We start from the raw sequence: 15,028 nt of genomic DNA on the forward strand, positions 1-15,028 counted from the left end.
ATGTTTTAAAATCTATATACTTTTAAAAGAATTCCCAATTATAGCTATGGATTAGCAGCCAAAATGGATAATAGGAGGGATATGGTAGGATTTCTAAATAGATATGATTAGGAATAAATTATAATGTTCTTATATGATTATGAAATGCATGTTCTTGCCATGGCCCACCCATTTACTTTTTTTTCGCTTTAGTTAAGCCATTTAAAGTTTCTTTTTGCAAATAATATCGTGCATCAAGTAAAGGGTTTATAAACAATCACTGTGTTATGTGCTGAAAATACAGGGGTGAATAAGACTGACCTGATCCCATCTTCCCAGAGCTCATAAGTTATGCTTCCCTTTTACTCACTTTAAAATGGGGAAAATAAGAATTGCCTTCTTGTAACATTGCTGAGAGGATCCAATATGAATACTTCATGTAAAAGCAGTTTATAAACCAGGTATTTGAGAGATTATTATTAGATTTCTCTTTGTTGGAACTCAGAGTAAGAGATACTGAGCCAAACCCACATTTGTTAGAATTAAAACAAAGTTATTAACTTCAATTGTTAGTGCACAATTGCCTTTGTAGAACAAAAAAAAAATTCTTTCTTCAAAAACCTGCCAAGGTTTTGTGCAGCACCCATTATGAGCAGTACATAATGTGGCTTGCTTTGAAATTTCTCCTCTGTATTTTATTCCCAAGTAAGAATTAAGTTCCTTTCTTGAATTATGCGGTGCCAACACAAACTGTTGAAGTATTGAGCAAGAATTACAAAATCTACCCATTATTTCCCTATAGGTGAACTTCAGACAAAAAAAATTCCTGTAATTTAAACAGAAATATCCTCACAGTTTAGTAGTTTTTTTATTATACAACATCTGTACAAGATAGTTAAGTTCCATTCCTAAGGATAAAATAACCATTTTTATTTACTTATTGCAGGATAAATTTCAAATTGAATTAAACAGAACCATTGTCTTATGCCCCTTCCTATGCTTTATATGCTGCGTCTCTTCAAAGAAAATTGCAGTACTCTCATGTTCACAGAGAAGCAATCTTGATAAGCTCAACTCTACCAAGTATTTTATAATTACTCAAAACTTGTAAAATAGTGCTTGAAGTTATTTCTTGTATTTTAAATATAAGTTGTTGACAAGCATGTTTGAAATAGTGGTGTGATGCTGTGATATGTATGCATGTTTTCATCCTGGCTTCTGGCTTTCTAAGTGATTGCAGCGTTACATATGGTTAAAATATTTGGCCTTTTGTCCTCGGTTCCTAAAACAGCCTTCAATCTTTCTCAAGTTGTAAAGGCAGAAGAAAACAAAAAACAAACAAACAAACAAACAAACAAAAATAACACTCTTAGTTATTTAGGATAAATGTCCTGTAGTTTACAGCTGAGTTTATGTTAATGCAGTTATTTTTGAAAAATCCCTAGATAACTTCTGGGAAGACTGGAAATCATAGCCCCATTCTTCACCTTCCTGGGAGGAAAGAGGGACACATAGTTGAAGTGATGGAATCACCAGTGACCAGTGACTTATCTCACATGCCAATAATGCAGCCTCCATGAAAACCCCAAAACAGGGTTCAAAAACATTTGGGTATTGGAGCACATTGGAGTTCATGTGAGGATGGCTCTTCTGTACCTCAGCCAGTACGTCTATTATCTTAATCAGTTGGAATATTTTCTATAATGAATCAGTACGCTTAAACTTACTCCTTTGAGTTCTGTTAGTAAAGTGGTAAAACCCAAGGAAGGAATGGTGGAAACCCTAATTTATGGTTGCTTGGTCAGAAGCACAGGTAAATCAATTCAAAGGGGACAGTTTTGTGGGATGGAGCCCCCAACCTGTCAGATCTGATGCTACCTTCAGATAGGATCAGAACTGAATTGATTTAGAACTGTAGAATTGATCGACTGCTTATTGGTTGGTAGAAATCCCTGCAACCTTCTTGGTCACCAGAGGACACAGAGGTTTTCTGTATTGATGTTGAATAAGATAATAGGAAAAAATGCTTTAGCTTTATTTTATGTTTTCAGAAGTGTTTTACCAGTTTTTAAGGATATTTGATCTGATGGTCCTCTAAATAAACTTGCCATTAGATTTTGAAAATAAAAGATACTGATAGAAACTTCATAAGGTGGTAAAATAGATAAATACATCATGTCCTGTTTTACAAGCTGAAATATGTTTGCAGCTTTTGTCACTAAATCAGTATGGGTATTTTTCTATGTATAGTTTACTTGGATTTATAGTGAAATGAACAAAGAGCAAAACCACTCTACCTTATAACTAACATCAAATGCATATAAATATAATAGTCAAACACACAACTGTATTGATATAGTAGGATACAAGGTTAAATGACTCGTGCTTACAATCATGTAGGCTCTAGAAATACAGGGAAAGGAATTTTATGCAGTAAATTATTGCAAACAATAGAATATTCTGAAGAAAAGTGCAAACAACATTTCCCACACAGGCGTGACGAATAAACAGACCACTAAATATGGTTTATGCAGGTTTAACCACAAGTAATACAGTTTTTGTCTTTATAAGGCAAATATATTTTACAATTAATTTGCAATGTGACAGAAAGCTGGTAAAATATTTTCAGTCATGATATGATATACTATTCTAGTTTAGTTCTATGCAGACACGAACAAGACCTCTGAATCCTGTTGAGGCAGCAAAGAACCCAGCTTTGCTAAAGGGCAGTGTGAATTCCCAGCCATGTACTTCTTAAAGAAAAAACCTAGGGTGGAAAATGTTACCTTGCTTTTTGAAAATGAAGGTACATACAATCATAGTCCCAGTGGTCTGTACTGTAGCTTTTCTATTTTAAAGTAGCTTCATTCATCGTTGTCTTCTTCATCCACGACTTGGTATAATTGATTTATTAAAAGGCCTAGGAGAAGTTTTTGAATAAAAACATAATTTCCATGATTTTCTGATTCTTGGTATGTTTTCCACATGGTGACAAAAATATTTGGGAAAATTATTGTTTTAACTCGCAAAAATGAAGTACAGGATAAATAGCATTAAAATTATGTCTTAAAAATAATAAACCTTTCTATTTTTTTCCCAATATGATTTTGGAAAGGTTAACAGCTCCATCTTATGATCTATTACTCATGTTCTATGTAAGTAAAATAAAGAACATGAAACTTTTTAGAATTGTGTTTTACCTAATAACTATTTAACTGGAATATTATAAAATCATTTATAAAGTATATTTTCATGATTTATGTTTTGTATTTGGAGTTAAATTATTGGTGACATAACCTTGAAAATAGTCTACTGAGATCAATTGAAAGGTAACTGTTGTATATAATTTGCAAATGTAGATAGCTCCTAAGAATAGAACTCTACCAGGGCCATCACTGTGACATCGTACCTAAAGCTGTCTCCTGAAGCACATGCATCCCATATGCATGGTGGTTTCTGTCCTGGCTCCTCCACTTCCTTTCTGTTTTGCTGATAATGGTCTGAGAAAAGCAGTGGAAAATGCCCCAAGTGTTTGGTCCTGTGTCTCTCTGTAGGAGACCTGGATGAAGTTCCTGACCTCACCCTGGCATAGCCCTGGCCATTGTGGCCTTCTGAGGGGTGAACAGAGAGTGAAGATCTCCATGTGTGTCCCCCACCTCTCTATGTCTCTGTGTTTCAAACACATAGATAAACCTTTATAAAAAACTTAGATAGAGTTCTAATTTTTTCGTAAGATTTATTTATTTATTTACTTTGAAAGACGGAGTTACACAGATCTTCCATCTGCTGGTTCTCTTCCCAGATGGCCACAAATACCAGTGCTTGGCCAGTGCTGGCAGACCACAGCTAGAAGCCATTGTCTTCATCCAGATCTCCAACATGAGTGGTAGCGTCCCAAACATTAGGGTCATCTTCCAGTCCTTTTCCCATGCCATTAGAAGGCATCTGGATTGGAACTGGGCAGCTAAAACACGAACCAGTGTTGGTGTTGGTGTTGGCTATCATTGGTGGTGGTTTCATGTGGTTTCATGTGCTGTTATGTGCTAAATATGTGCTACACCACAATTCTGGGCTCTAAACTAAATTTTTTATGGGTCATATTCTACTAGTTTTCTCAAACATTGCTTTATTTATTTAGTAGTTTGAGAAAAAGCAAGTGAGAGAAACAGAGAAAATCTTCCAGAAACTTGATTACTCCTTGATACCTACTCAGCCAGGGTTAGGTGAGGCCACACAGAGGAGCCTGAAATTCATTCTATACCTCTCGCATGAGTAGTAGGAGCACAAATATTTGAACCCTGTGCTGCATCCAGTGAAAGCTAAGACTTTTAGGGACAAGTGACTTTTTTTTTTAAGATTTATTTTATTTTTATTGGAAAGTCAGATATACAGAGAGGAGAAAGGTCTTCCGTCCGATGATTCACTCCCAAAGTGACTGCAACAGCCGGTGCGCTGATCTGAAGCAAGGAGCCAGGAACTTCTTCCAGGTCTCCCACATGGGTGCAGGGTCCCAAGGCTTTGGGCCATCCTCGACTGCTTTCCCAGGCCACAAGCAGGGAGCTGGATGGGAAGTGGAGCAGCCCATATGGGATTTAAACCAGAGCCCATATCCGATGTGTTCAAGGTGAGGAATTTAGCCACTAGGCCACGCTGCTGGGCCCAACAAGTGACATCTTACCTCCTGTGCACCACATACCAACTCTCAACCTAAAATGTATGTAAGATCAACATTTATTTCTGTTATATACTCACACTAGGATCACAGGTGACCACAGATGTACTGATTACCTGTGATTCCCCAGCTAGGGAATATACCTCACTTATATAGGTAATGGCATTTATTAAATCATGATTAGCAAGACTGTTTAGCCCCCTTTTCAACTACACAAACCAGAAGAGTCTGAAATTTCTTTAGGCATTGGATTCCCTAGAAGATTAAAAAAAATATGTTGGTTAAATTAGATTAAGTTTAAAATCCAGAAGGAAAGAGATTTGGTTTCACACTGGAGAGCAGCAATGCAATCAGAATGGTCTCTTGGTATTTGTGAATGTTGTCTCTGTTCAGTTTGCTAAAACTTGATTTTCAAGTAGAAAATGGGTTTTGTTTATTTTGTCAAAAGTATATAGAAAGAGCTCTGACATGTACCTCTTTCCTAGGTGATAGATAAAGCAACTGAAAACTGTGATCCCTCATTTTCAAAATATTCAGCAAGTAGGTTTCAACAAAGGGGGCTTTGAGGAACATTCTTATTTAGGAGCTAGGAGAAGCAAGATGATTCAAAGTATTGAAGGAAAAACAGGTTTCATACCATGGCAATTTTTAAGGCTGGAAAAAGTTTCTAAAAGGAGAATCTGGGCTTCTAAGAGAGGAAAGGGTCCAGGAAGAGACAAAGCATCTTACTGATCACTTTCTTTATAATACTCCATGCCAGTAGTCAGGGAGAAGGAATTGGGAATTGGGAAACAGATGCGCGGGTTGGGAAATCCCGTTCCAGAAAGTGATGCAGTCCAGAGCCAGTGCTAATCCTCTGCCTCCCAAGTGCCTTCTCTTTCATCTGGCTCAGAAAATTGAGATCCAAGATGTTTGTGGTTTGTTCCACTTCTCTCTCTTCCCCCCCCCCCTTTACTGGAATAAATATTGGAATTATTGGAATGTCAGATTATTGGAATGTCAGATTTACAGAGAAAGAAAGACAGACAGAGATCCCATGGGCCTGGCGCCGTGGCCTAGTGGCTCAAGTCCTCGCCTTGAACACCCTGGGATCCCATATGGGCGCCAGTTCTAATCCGGGCAGCTCCACTTCCCATCCAGCTCCCTGCTTGTGGCCTGGGAAAGCAGTCGATGCCTTGGGACCCTGCACCCACGTGAGAGACCTGGAAGAAGTTCCTGGTTCCTGGCTTCGGCCATTGTGCTCACTTGGGGAGTGAATCATCGGATGGAAGATCATCTTCTCTGTCTCTCCTCCTCTCTGTATATCTGACATTGTAATAAAATAAATAAATCTTAAAAAAAAAAAAAAGAAGAAAGAGATCCCATGCACTGGTTTACTCCCCAAGTTGCCAAGATGCTCAGCACTGAGCCAATCCAAAGCCAGGAGCAAGGAGCCTCTTCCAAATCTCCCTCTCTAGTGCTGGGTCCCAAGGTTTTGGGCCATCTTCTACTGCTTTCCCTGGCGACAAGCAGGCGAATGGATGGGAAGTGGAACAGCCAGGATACGAACTGGTGCCAATATCCATATGGCATTCCAGCTTGTGCAAGGCAAGGATTTAACCACTAGGCTATCACACTGGTCCGGGCCATCCACTTTCTTTTTGCACTAAAGATCCTCATGATCTTACACTATTGGTTCCCAGGGAAGAGTTCCCTTAAGGTGAAAACTTTCTATATGGAAGCTAAAATTTCGCATTACATGTTGAAAGGGAAAAAAGAGAGAGAGAAGAAATAAGAGACAATCAAAGATGTAAAAGATTTGCTGGATCTCAGGCTTGACAACAGAAATAAAGAATTGTGAAAATAAATGATCAGATTTAATAAAACTCAGGTTGTAACTCCAATTTTTATGTTGAGTTTTAGAATGAGCAAAAAATAAGCTGAAAATTCCTTGGCTTAGGAATGTAGTGTTGCAAAAAAGCTTTTACTTGCAAAGTATGTGTCTTATTCCATTTGCGCTGCTTTGACAGAAGCACAGATTGTGTAATTTATAAACAGTGGAATTTTAGTGTGTATGTGTGTGTTTAATGTTTTTGTCCATTTATTCAGAGACAGAAAGCAAAGAGTACCTGTCTACCAATTTTCTGGCACAATTTGCACAATTTGGGCTCTTCTAAAGCCAAAGCCAGGTGCCAGCAACATAATTCAGGTCTCCCAGGTGGGTGGCAGAAACCCAATTGATTGAGCCATCACCACTACCTCCCAGTCCGTCTGCCTCTGTAGGAACCTGGAGCCAGAAGCTGAACTGGAATGGGATTCAAGCACCGTGATGTGGGACATGGGCTTCCAAACTGGTTATGCCAAAATTCCCTTCTCTTGCAGTCAGAGTTTTTCTTTGGCTAATGGTTCTGGACCTGAGGAGTCCAAGAACAAGAGGCTCTGTTTGAAGAGGGCCTTATTGCTGTATTGACAGAGATAGGAGGTAGCTGAAGTCTGAGACAGATGACCAACGACAAAGGCCCAATTAACTGCTGCACAAAGAGAAATGCAGACCTGACATGCTGAAGGACACACGTGGAACAAAATGCCTCAGTACTCGAATACAGTATAGGGAAACTGAAAGCAAAACAGGATGCCGTTACAGTACAACTCATCTAGTTTTATATGTGGATTCCCAAGCCGAGAGAATTTTGGTGACTAAATGATGTTTGCAAAGCCTATACAGTAGTCTTCTAGTCCAAAGGATTTAAAACCCTAGCCAACTTCCCTTTATAGAACCCCTCTCAGTGCTGCTACAAACTTTCTGTTTGCTTTAGTTTTCTGTTTTCGCTTAATCAACTTTTTTTCCCTGTTCACCCTACATTGTCCATCCTTATTCTTTCTTGTCATGGGACACAAACCTGAACAGCTAGAACTGCAGATTCCTGCATTTGTGGCATAATATGATTTAAGGCATCACATGAGGAGAGAGACGAAGAGAGGGCCCAGGTCCCTTTTATTTACTCCTGTTTTAATGAACTCAACCCCGAGATCATCTGTTCATGGGGGGAGAGCCTGCATGAACCAATCACCTACTTTTTTTTCAAAGAAAAATTGAAATATAGAGTTATAGAAAGAGTTCTTCCATCTGTTGATTTACTCTCCCAAATGGCTGAAATGACCAGGGCTGGGGCCTACCACAGCCCAGAGCCCAGGGCTTCCTCTGTTCTTCCACGTGGGTTTCAGGAATAGAAGCACTTGATGTGTCTTCTGATACTTTTCCAAGCAGATTAGCAGGGAGAAGACGGGAAATGGGGCAGCCAGGACCAGTGCCCAGCTGGGATGAACCTTTGCCCAACTAGGATGCTAGCATCACAGATGTTGGAATAACCTGTTATGGCCATGCTCTAGCTTGAACCAATCACCTCTAAGAAATCCTATTTCTTTTTCTTTTAAGATTTATTTATTTTTATTGGAAAGTCAGATATACAGAGAGGAGAGACAGAGAGGAAGATCTTCTATCCGATGATTCACTCCCCAAGTGAGCGCAACGGTTGGTGCTGTGCTGATCCAAAGCCAGGAGCCAGGAACTTCTTCTGGGTCTCCCGTGTGGGTGTAGGGTCCCAAAGCTCCAGGCCGTCCTTGACTGCTTTCCCAGGCCACAAGCAGGGAGCTGGATGGGAAGTGGAGCTGCCGGGATTAGAACCGGTGCCTTAATGGGATCCCAGTGCATTCAAGGTGAGGACTTGAGCCACTAGGCCATGGCGCCAGACCCAAGAAATCCTGTTTCTTAATCATTTTTAGCTAGAGGTTAGGTTTCCAACACATGAACTTTCAGGGGACACATCCGAACCACAACATTAAGATACTTTCAATCCACTTTTTTCCAAAGGCTTTCCCAATCCTTAGATATTCTCTTCTTCAGCCGTTATAATCATGGCTCTTGCTTTTCTCCAGTTGATGAGTAATTTAATTCTCCCTTGTAAGTTTCTGGCAGTGCTCCACTATTTCAAAGAAAAAAAATGTATCTTGTCCAATGTTTGCATTTTTCACTTTCAGTTGGATTCCCCTTCTCTTTTACATCATTTTTTTTTTATCTAATGCTTTAAGCTGTGTGAAGTATCGAGGCTATTTTTAGAGAGAATTCTATGTGATTTAGGCCTGGCGGCGTGGCCTGGTGGCGTGGCCTGGCTAAAGTACTCGCCTTGAATGCACCAGGATCCCATATGGGCGCCAGTTCTAATCCCGGCAGCTCCACTTCCCATCCAGCTCCCTGCTTGTGGCCTGGGAAAGCAGTCAAGGACAGCCCAACGCTTTGGGACCCTGCACCCGCATGGGAGGCCCGGAGGAGGTTCCTGGTTCCTGGCTTTGGATCAGCACAGCACCTACCATTGTGCTCACTTGGGGAGTGAATCATCGGACCGAAGATATTCCTCTCTGTCTCTCCTCTCTGTGTATCTGACTTTGTAATAAAAATAAATAAATCTTTAAAAAAATTTTATGTGATTTGATGACAACTTTTCAAAGTAACATGTTCTATATTATGTAATTGTATGTATTTTGTATTTTACTTTTACATTCAGTCTTATATAACACCAAAGATATGATTATAAAATCCTAGAAGAAAAACACTCTGATTTCTGAATAATCAGGAATAACTTATCTTTCACATCATTTTAAAATTTTTAGATTTTGTAAAGAAAAAATAATCTTTAAGAATTAATTTATTGTTTTGCTCTTAGAAATCCTTTTATGCAGCTGTAACTCATCATAACACATTCTGGGGATTTATGTCTAGCTTTTACATGTTGATTGTTCATGAGAAATATAAAGCAGAGAATGGCAATTGCGTGTCTGTTGTATAAATATGATGGGTGATCTGTCAAAATGAACAGGATAGGTGTCAGGCCTAGCAGTTGCATGCTGATCAAGATGGCCACATCCAACATTAGAATGATTGGGTTCCATAAACAGTCTCTGGCTCCCGATTCTTTCAGTTTCCTGCCAATGTGCCCTCTGGGAGACAGCAGTGATGATCAAGTGATGCAATGACTGCCACCCACATGGGAGACTTGCATTGAATTCCTACCTGCTGGCCTAGCCTGGCCCAGCCTTGGCTAAATGGGAGCTCCCTATCTCTATTCTGTTTCTCCCTGTATTTGTTTGCTGATTTGTTTATTATTTTGCATGATTCAGTTTTGTAGGTATAGGAGTTCTTCCATCCCGCTCCTCTTCGCCCCTCTCTTCCTTTTCTGGTTTACCTTCAGACCATATTTCCCTGTGTTATTACAGTAACATAGTTCCTTAGTAAGAGTTACAAGTTTACCATTCTGCTATTTAAATGTATCCTGACATGGTAGGCATAGGCAACAGTAGAAAATCTAATATCCTACTGTAATGACATATTTAAATGTTTCTTTGGGAGTCTTACTTTTATTTGACAGTAGAAACACATGCTAGAAAGTATCTTTATTTTCCAGTATGCAAATCTTCATTATATATACATATATACATATATATGTAAGTATGTTTGCCTATATTTATTTCATATTATGCATAAAGGCTGTCTTATATCAAAGGAAACATATGATATTTGTCCTCTGGGGACTGGCTTACTTCACAAAACATAATGGTTGCCATTTGTGACCACTTTGTTGCCATTTCATTCTTTTTAAAGGCTGTGTAGTGTTCAGTGAAGTAGATGTACCAGTTTCTTTATCCATTCCTCTTTCAGCAGACATCTGGGTTGTTTTCATGTCTTCACTATTGTGAATTGTGCTACTGTAAATATAGGGTTGCAAGTCACTCTCTTGTATGCAGTTTTGGGTCATCTGCTTTCTTAGCACTCTCCAAACTAACCATAGTGGCTGCACTGGCCTATACTCTCACCAACAGTGGATAGTCTCCCTGTATTTCTACCTATCAAATCAAACAAGCAGTAAATAAACCTTTTTTTTTCGTAATTGATTTTCTCTGTGGTCATTTAAATTGGTAGATATTGTTAGTTTGATAGGTTTGTCCCTAATTTTGTTATATTGTATATATCTGTAGGAAATAAATAGCTATAAATTTTGACGTGGTGAGCTTGGCATAGATGTTTGGCATACAGATTAAAACAAAATCACCTGATCTTGGAATGATGGGTCAAATCACCATTTAGTTTCTAACTCAGTTTCATGTTAATCTGTCCTCTAGGAGGTAGCAGATGATGGCTCAAGTACTTAGGTCTTTGCCTCCCAATTAGGAGGGTCACATTGTTTCCGAGCTTCTGGGGATGACCGGCCTAGCCTGGCTCTTGTGGGCCTTTAGGGAATAAAAAGATGAAACCATTCTGTGTGTGTGTGTGTGTGTGTGTGTGTGTGTGTGTGTGTATGTGAGAGATAAGAAAGAATTGTAAAAATTTTAAATAATGAGCTTGGGGTCAAAAAGTTTAAACTTACGCATAGATTTATTTTTCTTTTCTTTTCTTTCTTTCTTTCTATTTTTTTAACCAAAGGTATATTTATTTATTTGGAAGGCAAAGTTATAGAGAGACATGGAGGGACAGATTTTCCATATGCTTGTTCACTCTCCAAATTGCCGCAACATCTCGGGCTGGGCCAGGCTGAAACCAGGAGCCTGATACTCCATTCAGATCTACATGGTTTCAGGGGCCCAAAAATTCGAATCATCTTCTACTGTTTTCCCAGGCCAGTTAGCAGGGGGCTGACCTGGAAATGTGGTACCTGTAGTTGAAGCAGTGCCCGAAAAGGATGCTGGTGCTGTGTCCTAACGCTGGCTCCATATGATTACTTCATAATAAACTTTGTGAAAAATTACTGTGCATGTTAATAACCGTATGTTTTCTTTTTTCCTATTAATTTTCTTGTTAATTGAATCTGGCATAAATAAAATATCAACAGAGTAGAGGTACATTTTTCCTTCCCTTTATGCAGTGCATATTCAGAGTGACAAAAATATAACATCATTTTGAAACTTGTTGCTAGTAAATACACTGATACATCTGATACATCTGAATTTGAAAGTATTTTTGGAATTTTTCTACTATATTATGTATTGGTTGATTTTGATGTTTCCTTTGATCAATTTGAATTTTTACATATGTTTGAGAAAATCCCATTTAGAATTTTAAAATCCCAGATTTTATTTTTACTGTTCATTTAGGAAAAATCATGAAATACATGAGAAAATCCATCTATTTGGCTTGACTAAAATGCATTTCATTTGGAGGAAGCCTTTGCATTACCTAGACTATTTTACATTTGGTTGTATTGAAAGTGAAGTGATGATTAACAAGAAATCATTAAATGAAAGGATATTGTTGGAAATACATTTTATTTCTGCCTTATACTCTAGTAATTTCCTTCCATTTTGAAACATCCTTTTTAAAATTATTTCTGTGTTTAAAATTCAAAAAATCTTCTGATTTGCTTTGAACAGCAGAGAACACTTCTGGTAATTGACTTTTTTTGACTCCACTTCTGCATTATTGTCTGCACAGACATAATCCAACAATATCAGAAATGGCCAATCAATTTCCCTGGGATATTGGCTGTAATACATATATACATATGTTTCTTCTTTGGTCAATGGAACATACAAAAAAGCCCTGTGTCTAATACACATTATTTATACATTTCTTTTAGTTAATAAATAACAATATAAGTAACAATATAATTTAAAAGAATATATCATAAATGATATAAATACTAATGTATTCTTTTTTTTATTAATTACATTGCATTATGTGACAGTTTCATAGGCTTTGGGATTCCCCCAACCCCTCCCCATGCCCTTCCCCCATGGTGGATTCTTCCACCTTGTTGCAGTATAACAGTTCAAATTCAATCAAGATTCTTTCTTTGCAAACATATACCAAGCATAGAGTCCAGCAACTTATTGTCCAGATAAATTGAACAGTTTCTTGGTGAAACCATCTCTGGTCTGAAGGTAGAGCTGGCAGAATATCATCCCAATCAATTAAGAGTCCCAACATAACATCAACAACAATTTACAACATTGTGGAATTAACATGGTTTTGAGTAACCAATATGTTAAAAAAAAATGCAAGTGCTTAGCCACATCCTGTGATTGATATTTCAATTTTAGTTTATATATAGAATCGGCTGCTATACCCCTTAAAATGGCTATAGGGTACTATTCAGCTGTTTCTTGTCTATTTTCATTTTAGTATTTAGCCGTTTGTAGTGTTGAAGCATAATTTTGCTGAACTTGGTGGATTTTAGGATAGTCTAAACTGGCTTATAACTCTAACAAGACTTTTGTATTCTTAAAATGATACTCAGTTATTGTTAGCTTTGCTTTGAATTAAATTGTCAGTAAATCCCATCATATTTAAATTAATTCATACATGTTAGAATTTAGCAAGTGCCTAGCAGTACATAAACATTAACAAATGATTTAAAATCTCCCAAGGGAATTTTTAAGAATCTTTACTATGAAAATTTGTAGAAAATAATTACAAAAATGCTACTTTCGTAACTGTCACATCTTTCCTGGAAGAAAATTCTGTGGATTCTAAGTCACCTGTCATTTCACTCCACCTCTCTGAAGCTTTCAAATTTGTGACAATAAAAATAATGGCATTAAATGATGGTGGAACAAACCATGGACTGTGGGTATGGATTCTGGGGTTTTAATCAGGGTTCCTACTCACTAGAGAAGTCACAGTACTCATAAATTTGACTTTACTGCATTGCCTTATTTGCTTTTTTTCCAACTTCATTTGTCTTTGCAAATCTGATAACTTGGAACTTGATATTACCTACATGATTCCCTTGAGTTTTCTTGAATCTTCACTTACTTCTACCCAGCCTCCAGATGTGTGTGTGTGTGTGTGTTTCGCTCCTGTCTTCAAAAAGGAAGAATCCTGAGCCAAAAAAAATCAATAAAACTATAACAATTCTTGACCAGTTTTCCCAAATTATACCCTTGTTTCTCTTCTACTAAGAATTTTGTAATCCTTTTAACTGGCATACAGCTATGGATTGCTATGAATAGGATTTTATGAATTCAAATATTCTTTGGGTTTTTCATATCTCCTCAGTTGTAGCTCTTTACTGACCCTCATTATTCTGTAGATTCATCAAATCCATTCTCCTTTTACTGAGGCTGTTATGAAGTAAGTTCACACTGCCCACCTCTGAGAAGCTGCCTAACATGTCCAGAGTCTCCTTTGGGAGACATTTCTGTAGGAGATCTTTTTGTGTGTGTGTAACTAGAGCTGTTCATCCATATACCATAATTGTTAGACCATTTAGTCCTGGGTGCCTGTTACTACGGTGATGGTCTGGAAAAAACAACTGATATAGCAAGTTATGAATTACTGAGATGGCTGCCAAATGGTTGAATGCCATCAGAAAATTTTATGCTGTGTCTACATCATATTTATTTTTTCTGTACTGTGTTAAAGGTCAGCTATTTATTTCATAATGAACTTATGACAATATCGATAACTTACACTACTATCGATAACAATATCGATAACTTACACTTTGTACATATCGATAACTTACACTTTGTTTCTGTTAATCTTGTTAGACTTGGTTCTGACACAAAATATCTTAAGAGTAGCAGCAGAATCATATTAGTTTTTCAGTAATGGGATTTAAGAAAAATGTTGTAAATATTGTGAGCCTGCAGACACACTAAACCCAAAAAGTCTTCACCACACAAGTCACGGCTACAGGTGTATTATAAGGGGAATGTGAAAGCCTGGCTTGGTCAACCCCCAAAGATAGCCGGATCCTAATCCCTGACAAAGGTGAATGGCATTTTACATAGTACAACATTGTTTGAAAATGAGAAGCAATGAGAGTCTTCAGATGGGGAGATTATCTGGATTACTTGAGTAGGCTCTAAATGCAATCACAAGTGTTTGTATTAATGACAGAGAGACATAATTTCAAGATCAGAGGAGAAATGCAATCATGAAGCAGAGACTCAGGATATTCCATTGTTGGCTTTGAGCGTGGAAGAGGTGTCCATGATCCAAGGAAGCAATGCAGTTCTAGACGCTGGAAAAGCCAAGAAAACAGCTTCTCCCCTAAAGCCTCCCAACGGAGTGAGACTTTGCCAATACCTTAGTTGCAACTCAGACAAACTGATTTGTAGTTTGCCAAAAAATGAGAAAGAATAATTAAATCTTGTATTATACCTCTAAGTTTGTGGTGATTTGTGCATCAACCACACAGAATTTTTGTAAATTTAGCTGTGTATCCCATTTGTGTTTGTATTAAATAGAGTGGGAGACACAGATTATAAAACTTTCTTTTCATCCCCAGTATCTGGATCCTTGTATTTATTTATTTGGGTTTTTTTCACACACACACATATATTAAATATGTATTTATTTATCTTATTTGAAAGAAAGAGTTACAGAGGGTGAGAGAAAAAGAC

The sequence above is a fragment of the Ochotona princeps genome, chromosome 5 (assembly GCF_030435755.1).
Source record: "Ochotona princeps isolate mOchPri1 chromosome 5, mOchPri1.hap1, whole genome shotgun sequence".
Classification (NCBI taxonomy): domain Eukaryota; kingdom Metazoa; phylum Chordata; class Mammalia; order Lagomorpha; family Ochotonidae; genus Ochotona; species Ochotona princeps.